The sequence below is a fragment of the Polypterus senegalus genome, chromosome 6, assembly GCF_016835505.1.
Source record: "Polypterus senegalus isolate Bchr_013 chromosome 6, ASM1683550v1, whole genome shotgun sequence".
NCBI classification, from domain to species: Eukaryota; Metazoa; Chordata; class Cladistia; order Polypteriformes; family Polypteridae; genus Polypterus; species Polypterus senegalus.
The window spans coordinates 72843447-72866692 of record NC_053159.1 but is presented as its reverse complement, the minus strand read 5'-3'; the positions used below and the strand labels follow the sequence as shown (position 1 = coordinate 72866692).

The 23246-nt window shown below is 41.0% G+C and overlaps 2 protein-coding genes across 2 annotated transcripts in view; one reads left to right on the top strand and one right to left on the bottom strand.

The window, feature by feature from the left end:
- Nucleotides 1-23246, bottom strand: part of vps8 (VPS8 subunit of CORVET complex) — a 740642-nt gene that overhangs the window by 625268 nt on the left and 92128 nt on the right. The gene's annotated exons all lie outside the window — the stretch shown is intronic.
- The window catches only part of LOC120531173 (kelch-like protein 10), a 40962-nt gene continuing 29009 nt past the window's right edge, over nucleotides 11294-23246 (top strand). The window contains exon 1 of the mRNA XM_039756340.1: nucleotides 11294-11354. The gene's annotated coding sequence lies outside the window, so the exon portion shown is untranslated. The remainder of the gene's footprint in view (nucleotides 11355-23246) is intronic.

The following is a 23246-nucleotide window of genomic DNA, read 5'->3' as shown; positions in this document are numbered from 1 at the left end:
TCCAAAAGATTTTTTGGATTTGAGAGGTCTGCTGTTTAAACCCTGACACAGTTACTGTACCGTTTATTGCTTTTTCAAAATGCCTATATAGTTATCTGAGTAAGGGAAAAAAAATCTGTTTTGGTTACAGATCAGTGTTTATGAGGCCTAAACATAGCTAAGCCAAAAACTCAAATTAAATGTATGGTCAATTTCAAGGGGCTACTTTGACCAAACCAAATGTTTTAATTTCGTCACGTACCATACCAACTCGAACACCAGCGAACTTGTGAAATTTGATGAAAAAATTAGGCCGTATAAAATCAATACTCCCCTACCCTCGGTAAACTGGCTGTATCCAAGTATTGATCTTTGATTTAAAAAAAAAAAAAAAAATTACAGGGTCTGTCCTGACTAAAATGGGTACACCTGGTCATTTTTCCAGAATTTTTTGCAACCGAACTGTGTGTGTGTGTGACATTGGATGATTTGATATGGAATGATCCATATAAACTATATATAATATATGCTGTTTACTGAATCACTTAACGTAATAAACCGAAAGCTATGTTTATGCACGACGTCTCGTCGCCACTATGTAATGGACAACAGGATTTGACAGTGGACGAATATAAAGCAGTTTATGTGTCTTCGCACTTCACTGATTAGGCTGGGCTCTTTCCATGGACCAGCCTGTGAAACAAAGTTTAAAACGGATCAATCTTTTGACAACAGGTTATGATGACGATAAAGGTCAAGTAACTGTGTAATTACAACCGTCTCTGCACGCTGAAATCATAAATAAGAAGTTGCAGGACACTTTTTGAAAACAGAAAGACACATAGAAATGGCTTTCTTAAACAAACTATAAAACTCAGAGTCAAATTGAAAACGCATACTGGGAGAGCTTTAGACAGTAAATATAATTTAACTGCATATAGTGCAAGGCAAAGGGAAACAATGGAGCAAGGATTCGTCACCCTCACAGAATACAACAGGGGCATGAAATCAGGGCAACACATACAAATTAAATTTTTCACGCACGAGTATGAAGACCAAAAAGTCTGCGGACAAAATAAATGTCGATAAGAATGGCTAACGGGGATGCCTTAACATCAAAAAGAGTGCTCACCGATTCGATATCTGTGAGGTTAAGTTGAGAAGATGCTGACACCAGGCTGCGTGTATCCGGCGAGTCTGACATTTTCTTAATTGCACTGCCATAAAGTAAAAGCGATCCAGCCGGGGTTAATTCAAAGCAAAAAAGAGTGTTTACTTCCCATTACTCAGTACAAAACACATTCATTTTACCAGTTCCTGTTCCCCATCGGAAATGGCGTATAATAAACTTCCTCCAATCAGCAAGCGAAAACTTCAATCATCAATGCGTAACTTCCTTTTACCTGAGCGAAACGGAGTTACAGTTTAACATCAAAGCCCGAATTTATTTTCCCTAGGCAATCTGTGTTTTTCAAGTCGTGGCTCGTGAACGAGCATTCTGAAATTTAGATTTCAAGAAGCAACGCATTTTATAAAAGAAATAAACAGATTTATCAATTTGTTTTTCGTCGTCTAATATTATTAATATTATTAGATAGATAGATAGTACTTTATTAGTCCCCAATGGGAAATAGAGTTGAATAAATTCAGTTCTAAAAAGTGTCAAAAATCAAAGAACCGGTTATTAAATAGAACGGAACACTTGTGTATGTATATATATATATATATATATATATATATATATATATATATATATATATATATATATATATATATATATATGCAGAAAGTTCTAAAATCCTGTTTTTAGGAAATTGAGTGTTGTTTGATGTGGGGAACAAATGTATTTAAATGACCCACCTATCTATCCATTTTCAAACCTATTTATCCTGAACAGAGTCAGGAAAGCTGAATTTTACAACAAAATTAGGCTGTAACATAGCAAAAGGCGAAAACAGTTAAGGAATCTGAATACTTTCCAAATGCATTGTATTAAAAGTGCAATGCACTCTCTGGAAAAGTTCTTTTATTTGGCAGTCCTGGGTAATTTCTACTCACACACATACATGCATCTGAGGATAGGTGAGGAACAACAAACCACTCAAACATAAGAGGAAAATGGCAGTTAATGTGATTTGAATGCTGATATAACTTAATGAAACAAAAAACTGATACGGCACAGAAATACAGAACATCAATGTTTGAACAACAGTCTGGTCCAAAAGTCAAAACAGCAATATTGGTGAGTTTTGTTATCTGTTGATGGGGTTTTGGTTCTTTAGCAGTGTTCAAGTAATTTGATTCAAAAAGTTCTATAATCTGGCCAGCCTGATGAATTCCATCAATACTTCACTCAGATATTACACCATTATGACAGACAGAACTCCAGGGTGAGGTGGCTGTTCTTTTTTCTTCTTATTCAAATGTTGTTGACAAGTAAGTGTCCAATAAGCAGTGCAGATGCTATAAACATACCTTCTTGTTCCTGCTTCTATCTATAATTAGAAAACTCAAAGAAAGTTTTTGGATGTGTAAAAACCTTGTCCTTGACCACCAACCTAGTTTAGTTTTGGAATTTGTCTCTCAGTGATTAAATTGAATAAGGCTCTAACACATAAGGTGGAGGCTATGTATCCAAGACAAGGCATCTCTGTTTTCTTAGAAATGACCTTTACACTATTGACCCTCAAAGTGACACGACTGAAGTCCCAAGAGCCACTTGATTACTTGGGAGTTGGGCACCCAGATATCAGCCATCCAGCTCAGCACGACAATATCTGACACTAAAGTGACATTTCATGTTCAAGGCCTCCTGTTTCATGGTAGAACACCTTTGCTCAGGAGGTGATAGTTTCCAACTGAATTAGAAGATTGAATAGTTTGTACTGTTAATATTCTGGGACAGAACTGCCTCCTATCCTTTCTGTGAAGCATCTGTCTGGAAGATAAACAGCTGTGAAAAATCCCATGTCTTCAATTTGGGATTAAAGTATACTTCAATTAGAAAGTCTGTGACTTTATTTGTATATCCACACTACATAGCCCAAACATAGTAATTACCTTCCTGTAATCCAAATTTACATTTGATAGCTCTGCTTTTTGAAAGAATGTACCATTGTCTGCAGATACTGTATGTCTTCCTCAAAAATGGTCGAAAAGATAAGAACTATATTTATGTCCATTGCACTCTATACCTTTTGGGACTTAAGGAGTCTGGCTACCTGAACCTGGAATGTGGCCAGAATCCCATGAGGGCCAAATGCTGCAGTTTGAAACTGCCAATGGTCACCACTGGTACTGAAAAGCAGTTTCCTGTTTTGCTAAATGTTATTATGCAGACATACATTAACTTATAGTCTCTCTATATAATCATTCTGATAGATTATTGTCTCCAGATTTATCCTAAAAAATTTTATTGTTATATTATCATTTTATCTCTTCACCATTTTATTTAATGTGGGCCATGCCATTTTGTGGTTCAGTTATCAAGACACACTGCTTGATTGCTGGGGGCACGGTTTGCACAATTCATGTCATGTGACATCACCAGAATGACACTTTAAAAATCAGCAACATGTGCTTCACTGTGTCTTAAGACTATGGATTCTAATAAGGTCTCTCAATTAGATTTTAGTGCAGTTTAAAGCTTTGAAACTTAGTGATTTTTTCCTTGATTATGAGTACTGCATTATTGACATTGAGTATTGAATTAACAATTTGGTTTGGGTGACAGATAGAACAGATGGTCTTTCTGGTTTTGATCTTCACAATGTTTTTTTTTGTCTTATGATTCATCTAATGGTCCATATTTGTTTGGGCTGCCAATTTTTTTCAGTGGCAGTGCACTACAAGGTTAGGATTATTTGCCAGTAACCCTGTGGTATATCAGCTATTGCAAGGTAACAGGTCTTCTAAGGTTCTCAGTAAGTTTATATACTGCTGGCATGGGCAAGGCATCCAATTTAGAGACCTGATTGAGTTCTCTGAAGTCATTAGAGAAGTGCCATTAGCCATCTCCTCTTCTTAATAAACTTCACAGACTTGTCTTCTGTACCTCTTCTTCGAATTTGGCCTGTTTTTCCTCAGGTACTCTGTAGGGTTGCTCTCTCACCATTACACCTGCACATCATGTATAATGTGGTGTATCAAACCTGGCCTGTCACTCATGATATTAGTGAATTCATTCTGCAGTCCTAGCAATTTATGCCATGGGAGTTGCCCATGGTTATTTCCTGATCTATGAGAATGAACCCAGCAGCTTTTCCAGGTTATACATCACATGGGGTCCAAGATCATAAAATATTTACAAGATAAATCTTTTCTACTTTCCTTTTATTAAGATGTATAATAACTTACTCTACTGGCCCCTTTGGGTTGAAATTCCTTAAAATTAAGTCTGTGGCAATGTTGTTTTACAGCTACTTCTGCTTTATCAAGGCAGCTTCTAGACATGTTTGCATGAAAGGTTTCACTTTATCTAATCCCTCTGGTAATTGGGGAAAGATGACACTCTCCTCTGAGGTTGGTTGCTCTTCACAAACTTTCCGTACTGTGTCTAAAAGTGCCTTTGGCTGCCTACTATACAGCAACTCAAAAGGCAAAAATCAAATCCAGCCCTATTGGACCTCTCAATAGGCAAAAATAACAGGAGATGCAACAGCAAATCCTATTCCAGTATTTCCGATTAGATTGTACCACCTTGCACAACACCTCTTTAAGTGTTATGTGGTGCCTTTCATCTAGAGCATCCATCCGGGGATCGTCCACCAGTGTATGCAGGTGGTATATTGGTTAAAAGTGGTTATATTGGCTTTGTAATTCAAACCTTGAGGTTGTGGGTTTAAATCCTGTGTGACCATGACCTAGTCAACTAACTTTGCTACAATTGGAAAAAGAAAAAAGAAATGTAACCAATTGTGTCTCAAATGTTGTACATTTCCTAGTATAAAGGTGTTAACCAAGTAATAATAAAAATAGGTGTTGAATTTTCACTAATTCCCTAAATATTCAACTCCCAAAACATTCAGGATGAAAATGGTATGTTGTCATCAGACAGTGCTTCCTTATGTATTCAACTCAACAGACCAGATTATTGTTGTTAATGCTTGGGTGGTCACTATCCTTAATGGGTAGGTTTCTGTGTATTATGTTGCATCATTAATGACTGCCACGTACTGATGGCATCTTGCGGACTTTGCTAAACTCTGCAATATCTAGAGTAAACCATTCAAGGGAATATTGAATATAAGTAAAGGTACTAGGGGACTATGACTGATACATTGATACATTTCAGTCAGGCTTCAGAACAAATCACAGCACAGAAACTGCACTTGTTAAAGTAGTAAATGACTTGCGGGTAAATGCAGACAGAGGCCATTTATCTGTTCTCATCCTCTTAGATCTGAGTGCTGCATTTGACACCATTGATCACAATATTCTTAGAAATCACCTTAGTCAATGGGTGGGCCTCTCTGGCAGTGTCTTAAATTGGTTTGAATCCTACCTGGCAGGTAGAAAATTCTTTGTGAGTTGTGGTAATCAAATCTCAAAGACACATGATATCCGATATGGTGTTCCACAAGGCTCTATCCTGGGTCCGCTGCTGTTCTCAATCTACATGCTTCCGTTAGGTCAGATTATCTCAGGTTACAACGTGAGTTACCACAGCTATGCTGATGATACACAGCTGTACTTATCAATAGCACCTGATGGTGTAGATGCACAGTCTGGAAAAGCAACCAGATGGGATGCATTCCAGGTTTTTCCATCACTCAAAATGTATGTATGAGCACCCATTCTTATTGATAGTGACAGGGTTGCTGAACTTCTGGTGTCCTTTTGGAACATGCAGAGGATTTCTGACCCTCACTTTATCCGCTGTTTTGAAACTAGGCAAGCAAGCACCCCGTTTGGCATCAGTATAGACTTTCAATCTGTTCTGGTGTTGCTCAACTGTGGTACGGACATCACTGGCAGACTGTAAACCTGAAGAAGTAGGTGGTAGTAAGGTCAAGTTTGTGCGCATCTGTCGACCAAGAAGGAGTTCAAATGGAGAAATGCCAGTAGTTGCGTGTGGAGTAGCACGGTAGACATGCAAAAAGTCTGTAATGACAGCTTTCCAGGGACGGTGTTCTTGAATAGCTAGTTGAATTGTATGTTTCAGTAATCGATTGAATCGTTCTACAGCTCCATTAGCAGCAGGGTAATACAGTGAGGAGCAGTGATATTTAATCTGTCTTTCTTCCAGAAAAGCAGCAGAGGTATACTGAAACCCATTATCTGTCACCAGACTCGTGGGGTTACCATGGTGACTGAAAATAGAAGACAGGAATGTGAGTACATTAGCAGTAGTTATGGAAGGGGAGAAGGCTACTTCTGGCCACTTGCAATGGTAGTCAATCAGGGTCAAGGCATATATTCACAGTCTGATGCAACAGTGTCAAAGAGTCCTATAATGTCCAAAGCCACTATTTCCCATGGGCCATCTGGAAAAGGTGTAGGCTGAAACGGAGCGGGGTGTGGATGAGCTGTTTTGTCATTCATCTGGCATGTCTGACAAGAACTAATGGCAGTACAAACATCAGTGTCCATCTTTGGCCACCAGTAAAGTTCTCTGAGTCGTTGTTTGGTGCATACTACACCTTGGTGACTTTCATGTGTTATTGCAATTAATGATAAACGAAGGCTAGCTGGCACAATCAGACATGAACCACAAAACACAAAGTTGTCACTGACAAAGTTCCAGACAGAGCTTGTAGTATGGCAGCAGATCAGCATCCAAATCCTTTGGAGAAGGAGGCCAGCTCCACACAATCTGTGTACGTAGCTTAGTGAGGTCTGGACATTCAGCACAAGCAGACTCCAAATAGGCAGGAAACAATGTCTTACGTGCCACAGACAGGAGAGCAACAAACTCTGGTTCAGCATCATCAGCAGCTGCAGGAGCAACAGGTAAGGGCAGACGAGACAGTCAGTCAGCAGGAGCATTCTGAGAACCTTGGCAATATATTACATCATAGTTAAATGACAGAAGACGTGCAGAGCATCTTGCAATGCGCATCCCAGAACGACCAATCCCCATGATGGTCAACAGCGTTGTCAATGCCTGATGGTCCGTGCGCAGGGTGAAACGACGTCCCCACAGGTACGTTCGCCACTTCTCTAGAGCTTACACACAAGCTAGCACTTATTTCTCCACTATTGAATATTTACGCTCTGTAGTGGAAAGAGTCCATGAAGCAAATGCCACAGTTCTTTCTATGTTGTCAGAACCGAGTTGAGAAAGAATGGCTCTCAGACCGTAGTCAGGAGCATCAGTAGAAACTACAGTATGCAGTGTAGGGTCAAAAACTGCCAAAGCAGGGCTATCCACTAGCAACGTTTTTACCTGCTCAAAGCTCTTCTGTGCATCAGCCATCCACTGGAATGCACCTGCAGATTGTCTCAAACATGCGTGCATTGATTCAATGATAGTAGCATGGTTTGGTAGAAATTTAGAGTACCAAGACAGCAGCCCAAGGAAAGAACGCAAAGTAGCAGTATCTGTGGGTTTAGGAGCATTCATGATGGCTTGTACATGGGCCTTATCAGGAAGCAGGCCATCAACAGACACTATATGCCCAAGGAAGAGGAAGGCTGAACTGATAAAACTTGCACTTGTCATTGTTTAGCTACAGGCCAGCATCTTCCAGCCGGCATAACACAGAATGCAAGGTCTTGTCATGGGTAGTCAAATCAGGTCCATGTACTATTACATCATCCAAGTAATTCTCCATGCCAGGTAATCCAGCGAGATTAGCAGTCATCATTTTCTGGAAGGCGGAGGGTGTAGATGCCAACACATAAGGAACCCGACAAAACCTGAAGAGGGCCTCATGTGTAATGAAAGCAGTCAGGTCTCGACTGTCCTCATGCAGTGGTACTTGGTAGTAGGCACTGCCTAAGTCAATGGTAGAAAATACCATACTGTAGCTCTTCTGAGTGCAGAAAGTAGTTCATCCATATGTGGCAAGGGAAAAGAGTCTACAATAACTGCTTTATTGGGCTCACGCAGATCAATACACATGCGAATGTTACCAGATTTGCACTGAGTGACTACAATAGGTGAGACCCAAGCAGAAGCATCAATTCGTTCTATGACAAGTAAGCGATCAAGTTCTTCAGACACAGCATCTCTAACCGACAGAGGTAAGTGGCACAGCTTCTGTCGCACAGGAGGTACTGTCTCATTGATCTTAATGCGGTGGAGAAGTTTTTAACACAGCCAATGGACAGGGGCACAGCAGCGCACTGCAAGACTGGCACAGGCAAAGTGGAAGCTGCAGCATCAGAAGGCATAGCTTTATTGTTCACGATATGCACATGTAAAAGTGACATTAAGTCTCTACCCATTAGCGGGGTTCCATTTTCCACAATGAAAAATGTAGCCACAGTTGTACGGCCATGTAAACACACAGTTACAGATTGGCACCCAAGTATGAGATTTTGAATACGTCACAAGTCTCACTGTAGGTTTTGTCAGAGGAATGCTGTTGAAGTCACGGGTGTAAATACAGTGTGGTAATATTGAGACTGATAAGTCAGTGTCAACAATCAGTTCCGGTGAGCAGGAATGTGAGCCTGGAGCTGAGATTTCCACAGCACAAGAAATTTTAGCAAGTGTATGTATTGTATTTTCTGTATATAGTACAGTAACTTCTGGCAATTCAACCTCACGTACTTCCCGTGTACAGGGTTGGGCAGAGCGACACACTTTAGCAAAATGCCCAGTCTTTTTGCAATGCCTACAAGTTGCTTTTGCGGCAGGGCAGCTCACTGAGTTAGCCAGGTGTTACTGTGATCCACATCAGAAGCACGCTTTCCCCTTAGCAGGGTTAGCAGACATAGTAGTAGCAGGTGTCTGTCGCTGTCTGGGTTTATTCCTTTGCTTATGTAGCACTGTCTGTACTGGCATGACGCTGGAGTTCATAGAAATTATTTTAGCTTGATCTATAGCCGCTTCAATCTGCGTAGCAAGAGTTACTGCTTTATCCAACGTAAGGTCTGGCTCCAACAGCAATCTTTCACGGATGCGTGGGCTATATGCATGCTCAATCAATTGGTCACAAATCATTTCGTCCGCGCATTCGGCAAATACACTTGTTGTGACAAGCTCACGTAGTGCCGCCATGTAGGCCTATTGTAAAACGGTCTCTTGTGATCCCTGGGTCCTCTTACGAAATGCATGGCATTCAACGACCATGTTAGCTTTAGGTATAAAGTATACTTTCAAAGCTTCTACAGCAGTATCGAACGTTGTACCTGTGTTAGGCAGGGTGTAGAAAATTCACTGACTTTCGATCCCAAGACAGTGAAGTAGTACAGCTCTCTTCATAGCGTCAGGCCAAACATCCCCAGTAGTGTCAATTACAAGAAGATAGTTATTGAACATCTGAAACCACGTTGTGAAAGGCACCGCGGGCTCGCCCGGACTCAGAAGAAAAAACTTGGAAAAGGCACATTAGCAACAGCCATTTTCACTGCAAGTATGCACAATATAAAGAGGAGAATCTCGTCGTCAATTTTGTTATGTCCAGAGCTGGGTGAAATAATAAGCCACCCATTGATTACTCAGAACATTAACTCACTTTATTTTACAACAGGCACGCACGATCACCAATCAAGAAGACTTACTTTTATTCTAAACTCCTTTGCTATCCCATCAACAGGTAATATATTTTATAAGAACGGGGGAGAACGCTAGGGGGATAGCGTTCTGGCAGAAACTACAACTGAACACAACAGAGGAATATCAGTCTTTAGGCCTATCTGAAGGCCAACGCACAATTATCCATTAGAGTAACCTAGCCATACTTGATTCAAACCACTTATCTACCTAAGGGGTGCCTTGTGACACCCTGTTTAGTGGGAATTGGGGGACACCAGCCTACACTCTAGGTGTCTAGTATGCAGGACCGAGCGTGACAAGGATGGAGGTGTAAGACAGGGAGACACAGACACAAAAGGGTTGGGTTTCTGCAAAAAAAATAAAGTGAAAATTTATTTACAGGTGCAAATAAAGAAAAACAAAAATAACGTAGTGCGGAAAACATATCAATTTATAGTCCAATACCGCAAAGGACACACAAAACAGTTATAAAAACGGAGCCCAAAAATGAATTATTTACAGTGCTGACTGAAAGTCCCAAACAAAAAGAAAAATGCACACAAATTAATTAAAACCCATACATACTCAAAAATAAAGCTGTCTTCCTCCACAGTAGATACTGATGCTCTGTGTAAGAAAGGTCAGAGACAACTATACTTCCTTAGAAGGCTGGCATCCTTCAACATCTGCAATAAGATGCTGCAGATGTTCTACCAGACGGTTGTGGTGAGCCCTCTCTACGCTGGTGGTGTGCTGGGGAGGCAGCATAAAGAAGAAGGACGCCTCACACCTGGAAAAACTTGTGAGGAAGGCAGGCTCTATTGTAGGAATGCAGCTGGACAGTTTAACATCTGTGGCAGAGCGATGGGCACTGAGCAGGCTCCTGTCAATCATGGAGAATCCACTGCATCCACTGGACAGTGTCATTTCCAGGCAGAGGAGCAGCTTCAGCGACAGACTGCTATCACTGTCCTGCTCCATTGACAGACAGAGGAGTTCGTTCCTCCCCCACACTATGTGACTCTTCAATTCCACCCGGGGAGGTAAACGTTAACATTATTCATTATTCAAGTTATTGCCTGTTTTTACCTGCATTTTTACTATTTAATTTAATATTGTTTTTTGTATTAGTATGCAGCTGCTGGATTATGTGAATTTCTCCTTGGGGATGAATAAAGTATCTATGTATATATCTATCTATCAGTAATCCAAGTCAGGAAGATGCTCCTCCAAACAGTGTATAATTTAGGGTTTACTAAGAAAAATACTCAAAATAAAGAAAAAGAAAAAGAAAAAGTGTATATACAAAAAATAAACAGTGCACCATTAACCACAACCCAATAAATACCTCATCCAAAGCTAATCCAGAGATATTTATAGAAGAAAACAAATATTTACAATAATCAAGGCACATGCCGCAGTGCTTGGTAAACTCAAGACAATGTTCTACCAAGTACTATTCTTTCTCTCTCTCTCTCTCTGCACGATCTAGCCAGAAGACCCCCTCGCGAGGCCGGAAATTCTCTTTTGTATTCGGCGCCCTCACGCCGACCAATTAACTTGCTAAACGTCATCCCTCCATGAGCACGCGATGACGTGAACGCGTCTACGAAGAGAGCCGTCCACTGCCCCGCAAAATTCCTAGAAAACTGCGAGCCGCCGGGGCGTGCGCGAGCGAATAGCTATGCCGGCATTTCAGACATTGTACTGCGCTTCTCCCAAACTGAAAGTAAGCACTTTTCTTTCCTTCCCCGAGCTACTGCCCAGGCAACTGCCGATACGGGATCTCTTTTCTAAACCGCGGCAAACCGATACTAAGACACTTCGCACTTTCTCTTCTTGCAGCGCTATGAGGAAGACAGACAACGCCATCCCGGCCTGTCAGTTCCCTCAATAATATCCACTTGCAGAGCCACAGCTAATCACCGCAGTTGTAGACATAGACATAGAATTACTAGACACCGCATGACCAGCCGCATCGTACGTCAACGTCGCCGCCATATTGCGAGTGGCACTGCCGAGGCGTGAAGTAGTGGATAAAGATACCTCAACGCATGTGCTGCTTGGGATTGTACAAACCGCTGTACGCTCCAAACCAGATCCCGGGGAATTACATTTCATCGGTAAGGCTGAACAATTGTTTTGGTTATATTTGGCCATTAGAAAATCCCGTTTCATGATCTTAGCACTCAAAGTCACTTTACAAGAAAATTAAACAACATTAGTTGTTTAATTAAAACAAGAGAATGATAAATCAAAAAGCAATAATTAGCAAACAGAGATAACTGTCAGTAACAGTGCAAAATTCACAATTGGTATGCCAGTTTGAAAAGATAAGTTTTGAGGGCAGTTTTAAAATATGTTATTGAATCGAGCTGATGAGAGGGAAGAGAATTCCAGAGTTGAGGAGCACTATGAGAGACGCTTGAGCTCCCGTAGCACTGAGTTTGATGTGTAGTACAGAAAGTAGAGCTGCAGATGAGGATCCGAGTGAGCGAGAGGAGCGTAAGTCTGTAGGAGATCAGTGAGGTATGGGGAGCTTTAAATGTTAAGAGCGGTATTTTGTATTGTATTCTATAGTGAACAGGTAGCCAGTGAAGTTGAGAGAGAATAGGTGTAATATGTTCAGTGGATTTAAAACAGCAGGTTATTATCCTGTTAGGAGAATTTTGAATAAGTTGTAAGCGATGGATACATTTTTGTGGGATGCCAGATAGAATAGCATTACAGTAATCTATACGTGAGGTGACTCGGGCATTAACCAATACTTCAGTACTGTGTTGCGTAAGAATAGGACGAAGTCTAGAAATGTTTCGGCGATGGAAGAAGGCAGTCCGAGAAATGTTTCTTATATGGGAGGAATTATTTAATAATAATAATAATTATTATTATTTAATAATTGTCATTATTAGTGTATAAATGGATATAAATAATTGTATATAAATGATTCGCCAAAATCTGTTGTATGTAAATGATACTGTTTTAAATGTCATTGTTTTTTCATCGGAAAACCCAGTTTCCATGTCTACCTGTATTAGCTTAAATGGCACTTTTGCCACTTGCAATAGGGTGGACATGCTGACGTATATTATCGACTGGGCAACACAGTGAATGCGGCGTCTACCCATATATGCACATATGCATATATGCACCGCTCTTGACATTTAAAGGTCTCCACAACCTCACTGATCTTCTCCAGACTGTCACTCCTCTTGCTCACTCAGATCCTCATCTGCAGCTCTACTTTCTGTACCATACATCAGACTCAGTGCTATGGGAGCTCAAGCATCTCTCATTGTGCTCCTGAACTCTGGAATTCTCTTCCCTCTCATCAGCTCGATTCAATAACACACTTTAAAACTGCCCTCAAAGCTAATCTTTTCAAATTGTGAAATTTGCACTGTTACTGCCAGTTATCTTTGTTTGTTTGCTAATTATTGCTTTTTGATTTATCTTTCTCTTGTTTTAATTTTACTAATGTTGTTTAATTTTCTTGTAAGGTGACCTTGAATACTAAGAAAGGCGCCTATTAAATAAAATGCATTATTATTATTATTAATATTAATTATTGAGATGAAAACTTGACCAATATCTGAAAGTCAAAATAGTAAGACTGCAACTGACAGTATGGTCTTTCTTTTAACAGTGAAATGATACACTCAATGACAAAAATAAACAATTTTATTGTATACAAAATGGCTTAATAATTTCTGAAAACATTTCACTCATTCCTCTCTCAATCTCTCTCACACACACACACACACACACACACACACACACACACACACAATGTGGTTACTTAAATATATACAGGATAGGATCTAAAATCTGTCTTACATAGTTTTTTCCATGTGTTGATACTCAGTAATTTGAGAGTATTCAGTCTGGCAATATGGTGCAGCTGTAGTTAGTGGAAGACAGACACAACTAAAGACATAAGCATAAAATGATGGTAGTCAATTTCAAACTGTGTTTCCTCAATGTGCTGCTTGAGAAAAAACACATTATCTGAACCAATCTCAGCTCGAACAAACTGATTAATCAAAGATACACTGACAGCTTGCCCTAATGTCGACTGTCGGATAACACGGTCAGCTACTTTGACCACCATGACAGCACCCTCAGAAGGAATCATCAAACCTCCTTTGTTTTTTAATGTGAGCAAGTGGTAGCTTTGATCATATGATGCCCGTACAGCATCTGTTACCAAACTAGCACGGCACACATCACAGGACAGCTTTGTCAAAATCCCGTCTAAGGGCTACCTCCCACTGCTTCCTGAGGTGGATTCCTTTGGAAGACCTTCAGAGTTTGAGAAATGTTAACAGCTAACAACAATCTACATAGTTAGTGACTAAATACGTTTAGCCAAAACATTGTCTGGAGGCTCACTTGAGCACAAAAATGAATAGCTTTGCTAGCTTAGCCTGGCATAGCTAAAGTTAAGATTATAAAACAGGATTTTCTAATGGCCAAATATAACCAAAACAGTTGTTCAGCCTTACCTATGAAATGTAATCCCCCGGGATCTGGTTTGGAGCGTACAGCGGTTTGTACAATCCCAAGCACCACATGCGTGAGGCATCTTTATCCATTACTTCACTCCGCAGCAGTGCCACTTGTAATATGGCAGCAATGTTGACGTATGATGTGACAGGTCATGCGGCATCTAGTAATTCTATGTCTATGTCTACAACTGTGGTGACGTATGGTGCTGTGGCTCTGCAAGTGGATACTACTCGGTCAGTTAATGGTAGCGCCGCCTTTCCACTCTACACGAGACCCCTCGCGACGCTCCCCAGAAGGCGCTCCTATCGTCAACGAAGACATCCCTCTGCACTTTGTAAATGAACAGAAAGGCAAGCTTTTATTCTTTATGCTTTTTGTCCCTTTTTCCTAAAACTACTGCCACTCTTCACACTGCAGAGGACACAAAACTAATTTTTGTTTTTTTGCTGGTAATGCCAGTGAGGCACGTTACCACATGCCTCTCACATTCTGCTTAACCCTGTGAGAAACATAGTGTCTCTCTCCTCATACTAGGTACCTTGTATTTACTTTATAACTTCGGTTACTCTGGATATAAAAACAAAAGCAAAATATTATATTATATTATTATAATAAAATAATATCAGTAAAAGAAAATATATCTAAGTCTGGATATTCATAATCTTAGAAAGCTTACAGAAAATGAATAGGAGTGTCAGTAGAGGACATTGTCCTGGGAAGCTTTTAGATTTAGAAGTAGGGTTGATGAATAAGTTGCATTCTCTGATATCTAGGTAAAAATTGTATCTTTTTCTCTGACATCTCTGTGTCTGTGATATCTTTTGTTGGCCCTTTGGACGGGCCGTAATTCGTATCAAAAATTCACATGGGCTTCTGGACCCTGCAGGCATATGATGGGCTAGCTAATGGATGATGGAGCAATGGGTGGCTCTGCCTTAAAGCTTTGATCGTTCTACTCCTCTGTGTAATTTCTTGCTGTCTCCAAATCCTTTACTATTAAGTTATATATTGTCTGATCACTTTAAATTAAGAGTACCATAAATTAATTACATAACAAGAAAGGAAAAATGAGCAGATGCATTAAATTCATAAATTATTGTTTACAAGAAAAAAAAGAATGCACCATTATTGGTACAAAAAAAGAAAGAATGCAAATATAGTTAGGTAAATTGTTTTCAAGAGTCCTGTAAGATACTTTTGTAAATTGCAAGTTGTCTTTAATATTTTATTGCAGTCTGTTAGAGCAAGCTAAAAACTTATAAAGGAAGAATTAAGCTTGTTATTGTTTATTTAATATTGTCTGTAGTTCCAAAATGATGCCCCATGCCCTTTGTCATGGCTCATCAGTATTAGTGTGTCAGAAAAAAAATACCACCATCCACTTACTCATCAGTGGCCTATTGTCTTTCCATTTAATATTATCATCCCTAAGTGATGCCAGTTTGAAAACATTTAAATATTCAGGCAACTGACCACAATGAGTGGTACTTTACACACCAGTTTCTCTCCTAAATCAACAGTGAGCAGCCACAATCCCAGCCCTGACCAGACTTTCTTCTACTTTTCCAACTCCAGAATGGAAAAGGATGGAAACAGGAGTGTTGCATGTAATACCCAATAAAATCTCTATACAGTGACAAAAGCAGATTAACAGGACAGGCTCCCGCTGCAATAAAACCCTATACATAATAAACAGAGCAAATGCTTTGTGACAAATAGTCTGGATTCATTTACCCTGCAAAATATATGGGTTGGAAATCATTAATAATGTTATTTGAATAAATGCACTAAATAGGTTAAAGCTTCATCTCATTGAAAAATATAATTAAATAAAGTATAGTTACTCACAAAAATTAAATATAGCACCTATCCCAGAAAAAAGTAAAGGTTGTATGAATTTTAATGTCTCATTCTTCCCCCACTTCCACCCAGTGGTAGTGATCCATCACGGTTTTTTATGAAGGCAGATTTCTCAGAGATCACATACAGGTATAATAACTGTGGCTGATGATATTTAGCCTAATTAAAATACAACTTCTGGTGAGTTATTTTTGTAACTTGTAAATGCTGCTTTCATACTAACCAACTTGCATTAACTCAGTCTTATCAGTTGCTGTCCAAATAGCCCAGATCTCCAATAACTCAACATTCTCTTTTACCTTCAAACTTTTCTTAATTTCTCTCTGCTACTGAACCAACCTTCCTATTCCCTTTTCAACTTCAAAGTCAGGCCCCTATTATGGGTGGTTTCTTTTGGAGTCCAGAGATGAGAGCAAACCTAAATTACTTTACATTTCCTGACAATTCTCCCTTGAAATTAAAGTAGGTATTAAGCAGGTGCAAAAGTATTCAGTTCTATGACTAATTCTTTAATTTCACTGAGAGAATTTCAAAGTAGGATTTACCTGTAAGACTTAAACTAAACTGCTAAAATAAACAAGTCCACAAATCAAGAAATGAGACTGGAAAAAGCATTTACACAGCACAGGATTTCAAGAATAGCTGGACTACACAAGCAAAAAGCAGCATTTGCCTCAGCACTCATGCCAAGGACACTCCGTTTATTTAAAGAACTGAGAGGTCCCCTCAGCTGCAGTGTCATGCATCCCATCTCCTTAAGCTCAAAAAATAAGAAACATGAAACATAAACTGAACAAACGTATTTGAAATTCTTAACTAATAGTGCAGGGGTTGGTGTGTATCAAATGATCTTAGGAGCTATGTTGTCTGAGGAAATTGCACTTGGTAGGGTCATCCGAGGGAAATTGGTCCTAAGTGAGGGACCAGACAAGATATGTTTCATATGCCTATTTTGGGAATAATAAAAAGTATTCAGGGCGGGAAAAAGAAACAAAAGCTAGTTCAGGAGGTAATTAGATACCATCTAGGTATAGTCAGGCTCACCTCAATGCACAACATGGGCTCTGGAAGCAAACTCCGATAGAGGGGCTGAATCCTTTTCCATTATGGAGTTGCCCAGGGTGAGAGATCTTGGGCAGTTTAAGCTTACTTGTAGCCCACAGGCATGGAGCATGTACTTTGGAGTTTACCCCAGTAGACGAGTGGGACACTGTGACTTTGAGATTGAGGAAAGTTCTCCAACTCTTGTCTGTACTTATGTGTTATCAATTGGGTCATGGTATTTGGCCTACTTGGAGAACTTTGGATGGAGTGCTGGAAGGTGCTCCCACAGTGCATTCTTGTCATTTAGCTGGGGGACGTCAATGCTCACATGGGAAATGACAGTGAAATCTGGAAGGATCTGACTGGGAGAAACAGCCTATCTGAGCTGAACCTAAGTGGTGCGTTGTTATTGGACTTCTGTGCTAGTCACAGTTTGTCTATAATGAACACCATTTTTCAGCATAAAGATTTTCATAAGTGAACTCGACAATAGAATGCTCTATGCCACAAGTTGATTACCAATTTCATAGTCGTGTCATCATACAGTTATATGTCCTGGACACATTTAGGTGAAGAGAGGAACTGTGTTGTCAACTTATCACTAAACTTGTGATTTAGATCATATGGCGGGGGAAAATGTCAGACAGACCAGGCTAACCCAAATATATACTGAGGGTGCGCTGGGATCATAGGTGCTTCCATCGGGGAGATTTTCAGCTCGCACCTCAGGATGAATTTCTCTTACAGTCTAAGGGAAGCTGTGGACATTGAGTTAAAAAGAGCGATGTTCCATGGCTCTATGGTTGAGGTGGCTACTCAGAGCTGCGGCCATAAGGGCAGCAGTTATCCATGAAGCAGGGGGTGGAAGCCAGCAGTAAGGGGATCCATCAACTGAATAAGGGAGGCCTTTACAGCTTGGGACTCCAAAGGCAGTTGATGGGTACTGACAGGCTAACCAAGGACAAACATGGCAATGGCAGTTGCAGAAACAAAATTTGGGTGTGGGAGGAGTTCAGTTATGCCATGGAAAATGACTTTTGGTCTGTCTTAAAGCAATTCTGGTAATCTGTCATGCGTCTCAGGTGTAAAAAGTAGTGCTTTGCCCATGTAGTTTATAGCAGGGATGGAGTGCTTTTGACCTCACCTGGGGATATAGTCAGGTGGTTAGTCATCTGATTAGGATTAAAATCCCTGGGGAAGGATTTTCGGAAATATCCAGGAGATCTCGGATAGACCCAGGATATGCTGGAGAAATTCTATCTGGAAACACCTTGGTACCCAACTCAACCGAGCAGAGATGTCTGGGCTTCTTTGCTTAGATAGTTGCCCCCGCATCCCAGATTAGCAGCAGAAAATTGGTGGATGGAGCGATATTATTCATAAACAATCCTCTTCTTAGAATAATAAAATACAAAGAAAGAAAACAAAAACATGTAGAAACATAAAGGAGATTTTGAGATAGGAGTTAGACAGTCAGAGAATGATTTTATAAAAAAATTGTATTCACACTTAGAATAACAGCCAGAGAGCAAGCAAACAGTGTTGGAAAACCTGAGAAAAATCTGAGAATAAACATGAGTGTTTGATTCAGAGATGAGATCATAAATACAGAATAAGCAAAATAAAATGATTATTAAAGATTACACATGAAGGAATCTCAGATTGGTGCTATGAGCCAAGCAGTCTTTAAGTGGTAGCCGAGTAATTTTCATTGGCAAATTAATCATGAAAGGAACCAAGAAAACAAGTCCAAGTCTAAGGAGAATGTTGATGACTGATCAAAACACAGTAGTTGTCTTTGACAGAAGATCTTTTCCACAAGGTTCCCCAATACTGTGTGTGGATTCCAACCAGGCAGTACTAGTGTTGTGTGGTATACTAGTCATGAAAAAGTACCAAAAAACCCCTGTTTTTAAGGCAATATCAGCATTATGGTGATTCAGCTACCAGAATACACCTACCCTGCTTCCTCGTTATGAAAAGCATAGTGCGACAAAGATGACCTGTGTGTATGTTTGTGTCAGGGAGATCAATCAATTAGGAGATGAAGAACGGGAATGGGAAGTTATCGGTTATTTGTTTTGGTATTGTTTTGGTTCTGTTATTGAGGTGTGAAAGCTAGTTATTTGTATTAAAATAATCATTTTAGTATAGATTCAACAATAGACAGTAATGTTCAAATTTGCAAGCTTCTAATTTTGACTTCACTCAAATTTTACTTAGGTTGATGGTGATATCCCAGCAGAGACTGAATCCAACACATACAGTAGCTGAAGTTGTACAGTCTCAATGGAAGTCTGCACCATCTCCGAGGTGCCTCTGAGCAAATGTAAATGTCTGTAGTGGAACAGAAAGTAACATGCGAGCAGTGGATTACAGTGTATTGAATGAGCTAAGACTTGAGGGGAGTTTTGTTGATGTGGTAATCAAAATTAATGGAGTGAGGTTTCCAGCTCATAAAAATGTCCTTTGTTGCTGCAGCCCATACTTCAGGTGAGTAGAACAGTTAGGTTGGATTGTTTGTGTGAAAGTGCTTGTAAAGTTAACACTCAATAGAATGTACAGGATAGATAGATAGATACATACATACATACATACATAGATAGATCTTTATTAGTCCCCAGTGGGAAATAAAGTTTAACAAAGTCATTTATGAAAAGTGTCAAAATCAAAGAACCGGTTATGAAATAGGACATGAAATTTCAGGTTGGTGACATACATACGTACTTGTATTATCATAGTATTTCCCTCTACTTACCCTTTACTTGTTTTCCTTCAAGGGTAAATGTTCTCGTCAAGTTCGTTATCGGGTTGGTCTACTGTTGCACTTTAAGATGAACACACACATACATAGATATAATAGATATATGCATACACACAGACCCTAACCACAACAGTGCCCCATGAATGACACACACACACGCTGATTAACCTCTAGCACTTTAAAGCACACAAGTGCTTTAAGAAAACACAGCCTGTCATTCAGCATTTCAAGAGACTTAATTTTTGTTGGCCCGAACAACATACAATGTTTTAATGATATCTCAGACCTAAATTTGGTCTACAATAATACATTTAAACATACAAAGACTCGGCACTCTTGACTATAGGCCATTTATCAACCAAGAATACCTTCTTTATGTACTGTTCTTACTATTGAGTTGAGCTCTCACTCTCAGCCAAAATAAACCTCATGGCACAGAGGTAATGGCAAAACTCTGGCTGCTCTAGGTGCTCAAAGAAATGTAACTTATTACTTTAATCACTATAGACCAGGGGTGCCCAATGCATAGATCGCGATCGACCAGTAGATCGCAAAGGTAGTGCAGGTAGATCGTGTTGCATTCAAAATTGTTTGGGGAGGGGAGGGTATGGGCTGGATGTGGAATTGGAAGAGGATTTTTTTTCTCACAATGTCACAATTGAAGTGCGTTTGTCTGATCTGTCAATCTATCATTGCTATTCCAAAGAAGGAAAATGTGGAAAGGCACTTTTGAACTGTTCATAAAAACTATGAAACTGACTTTCTTCCGAAAAGCGATCTGAGAAAGAGAAAGGAGAGGGAATTAAAATCGCAGTTAATCGGACAGCCGTCATTTTTCACTCGGCTGAATTCAAAAGCTCCTTGACTGCATTATTCGGCTCTACTTATTTATGCAATTGTGGACAGAGACAACTTTTTTCTAATTTTGGTTCTGTACATTACCACAATGAATTTTAAATGAAACAACTCAGATGCAGTTGAAGTGCAGACTTTCAGCTTTAATTCAGTGGGTTGAACAAAAAGATTGCATAAAAATGTGAGGCAACTAAGCATTTTCTTAACACAATCCCTTTATTTCAGAGGCTCAAAAGTAATTGGACAAATTAAATAACTGGAAATAAAATGTTCATTTCTAATACTTGGTTGAAAACCCTTTGCTGGCAATGACAGCCTGAAGTCTTGAACTCATGGACATCACCAGATACTGGGTTTCCTCCTTTTTAATGCTCTGCCAGGCCTTTACTGCAGCAGCTTTCAGTTGCTGTTTGTTTGTGGGCCTTTCTTTCCAAAGTTTAGTCTTCAACAAGTGAAATGCATGCTCAATTGGGTAATGGTCAGGTGACTGACTTGGCCATTCAAGAATTTTCCACTTCTTTGCTTTAATAAACTCCTGGGTTTCTTTGGCTGTATATTTTGGGTCATTGTCTATCTGTATCATGAAACGCTGCCAAATCAATTTGACTGCATTTAGCTGGATTTGAGCAGACAGTATGTCTCTGAACACCTCAGAATTCATTCGGCTGCTTCTGTCCTGTGTCACATCATCAATAAACACTAGTGTCCCAGTGCCACTGGCAGCCATGCACGCCCAAGCCATCACACAGCCTCTACCGTGTTTTACAGATGATGTGGTATGCTTTGGATAATGAGCTGTTCCACGCCTTCTCCATATTTTTTTCTTGCCATAATTCTGGTAGAGGTTGATCTTGGTTTCATCTATCCAAAGAATATTTTTCCAGAACTGTGCTGGCTTTTTTAGATGTTCTTTAGCAAAGTCCAATCTAGCCTTTCTATTCTTGAGACTTATGAGTGGTTTGCACCTTGCAGTGCACCCTCTGTATTTACTTTCATGCAGTCTTCTTTTTATGGTAAACTTGGATATCAATACGCCTACCCCCTGGAGAGTGTTGTTCACTTGGTTGGCTGTTGTAAAGGAGTTTTTCTTCACCATGGAAATGATTCTGCGATCATCCACCACTGTTGTCTTCCATGGACGTCCAGGTCTTTTGGCATTGCTGAGTTCACCAGTGCTTGCTTTCTTTCTCAGAATGTACCAAACTGCAGATTTTGCTAATATTGTAGCAATTTTTCAGATGGGGTTTTTTCTGTTTTCGCAGCTTAAGGATGGCTTCTTTCACCTGCATGGAGAGCTCCTTTGAACGCATGTTGTCTGTTCACAGCAAAATCTTCCACATGCAAGCACCACACCTCAAATCAACTACAGGCCTTTTATCTGCTTAATTGATAATGACATAACAACGGACTTGCCCACACCTGCCCATGAAATAGCCTTTGAGTCAATTGTCCAATTACTTTTGAGCCCCTGAAATGAAGGGATTGTGTTAAAAAAAAAAATGCTTGTGCCTCCTCCAGACCGCGAGGGGGCGTCCGTCCTGGTTATGTTGGAAGCCCAACCCTGTAGGGGCCCGTGGCCACTGCCAGGCGGCCCAGGTGCCTGAGGAACTTTTAGCCCAGCACTTCCGCCACACCAGGAAGTGCTGGGGGGAAGACGACAGCGGCGAGAGCACTCAGCACCTGTTCCAAAGGCGAACACATAGAGACAGACGGTGGTGGGCTTACCTGTCCATCAGCCCCACTCCCCGCCTGTCTCCTGTGGGCCAGCCCCTCTGGCCCAATCGGGTTTCTCGTAGGCACGAGACTGGCATTCCTTGGTCCCGCCTCCATCCAATCCTCGGTGAGCACGCAAGACACACCGGCCAATCCCGTGCCTGTCAGCGGGTGGGACATCTGGCCCGTGGCCATCTTGGTTTTTCGAGCTGCAGCGGCTCCGACCTCGCAGCCTCCGCTGCTGCCACCATCGCGCTGCCGACAGCCCCTGGACCGGCGCGGATCCGGACCATCCCTGCCTGCGGAAAATAAGGTACAGTCTACCCCGAAGAACCGATTACTGCAGGGCAGGGCACTCACCTCGCGGATCCCGTCATGCCGAGGCCCTTGCCTCGGTGTGGCCTCCCGTGTTGCAACGCCGGCTGGGCCGCCCTTCATGACAGCGCGGCTCTCGGAGCCCGCTGCACTCTGGCGACGTCTGGTTTTCTTTCCCCGCACCCGGGGATGGCCAAACTGCGGACCGGCGGCGGTCCCCTGGGCGAACCGCTCCCGCGGGGTTGTGTGTGGGGTCCGCTGCTGTGCCGGGCCGTTCACAGACATTTGTTTTTGCAAAGCAGGTCCCCGTCTTGAACCAGACGGATCATCCGCACGACTACGCCACTGTGAACGCTGGCCCGGACATAATTTCACCACACACCGTTTATTTTACAACTACTATGTACAAAGTCTGCTGTGCAGTCACACCCCAGTGCCTCCAGCACCGATCCCCCAAAGTCCAGGCCACACTCTTCCAGTCTTGGTGCCTTTCTCCTGGCCGCCTCCCGTCCTCGCTCTAGCTCCGTCTTCCTTCCTCCCGACTCTCGCCACGACTGCTGG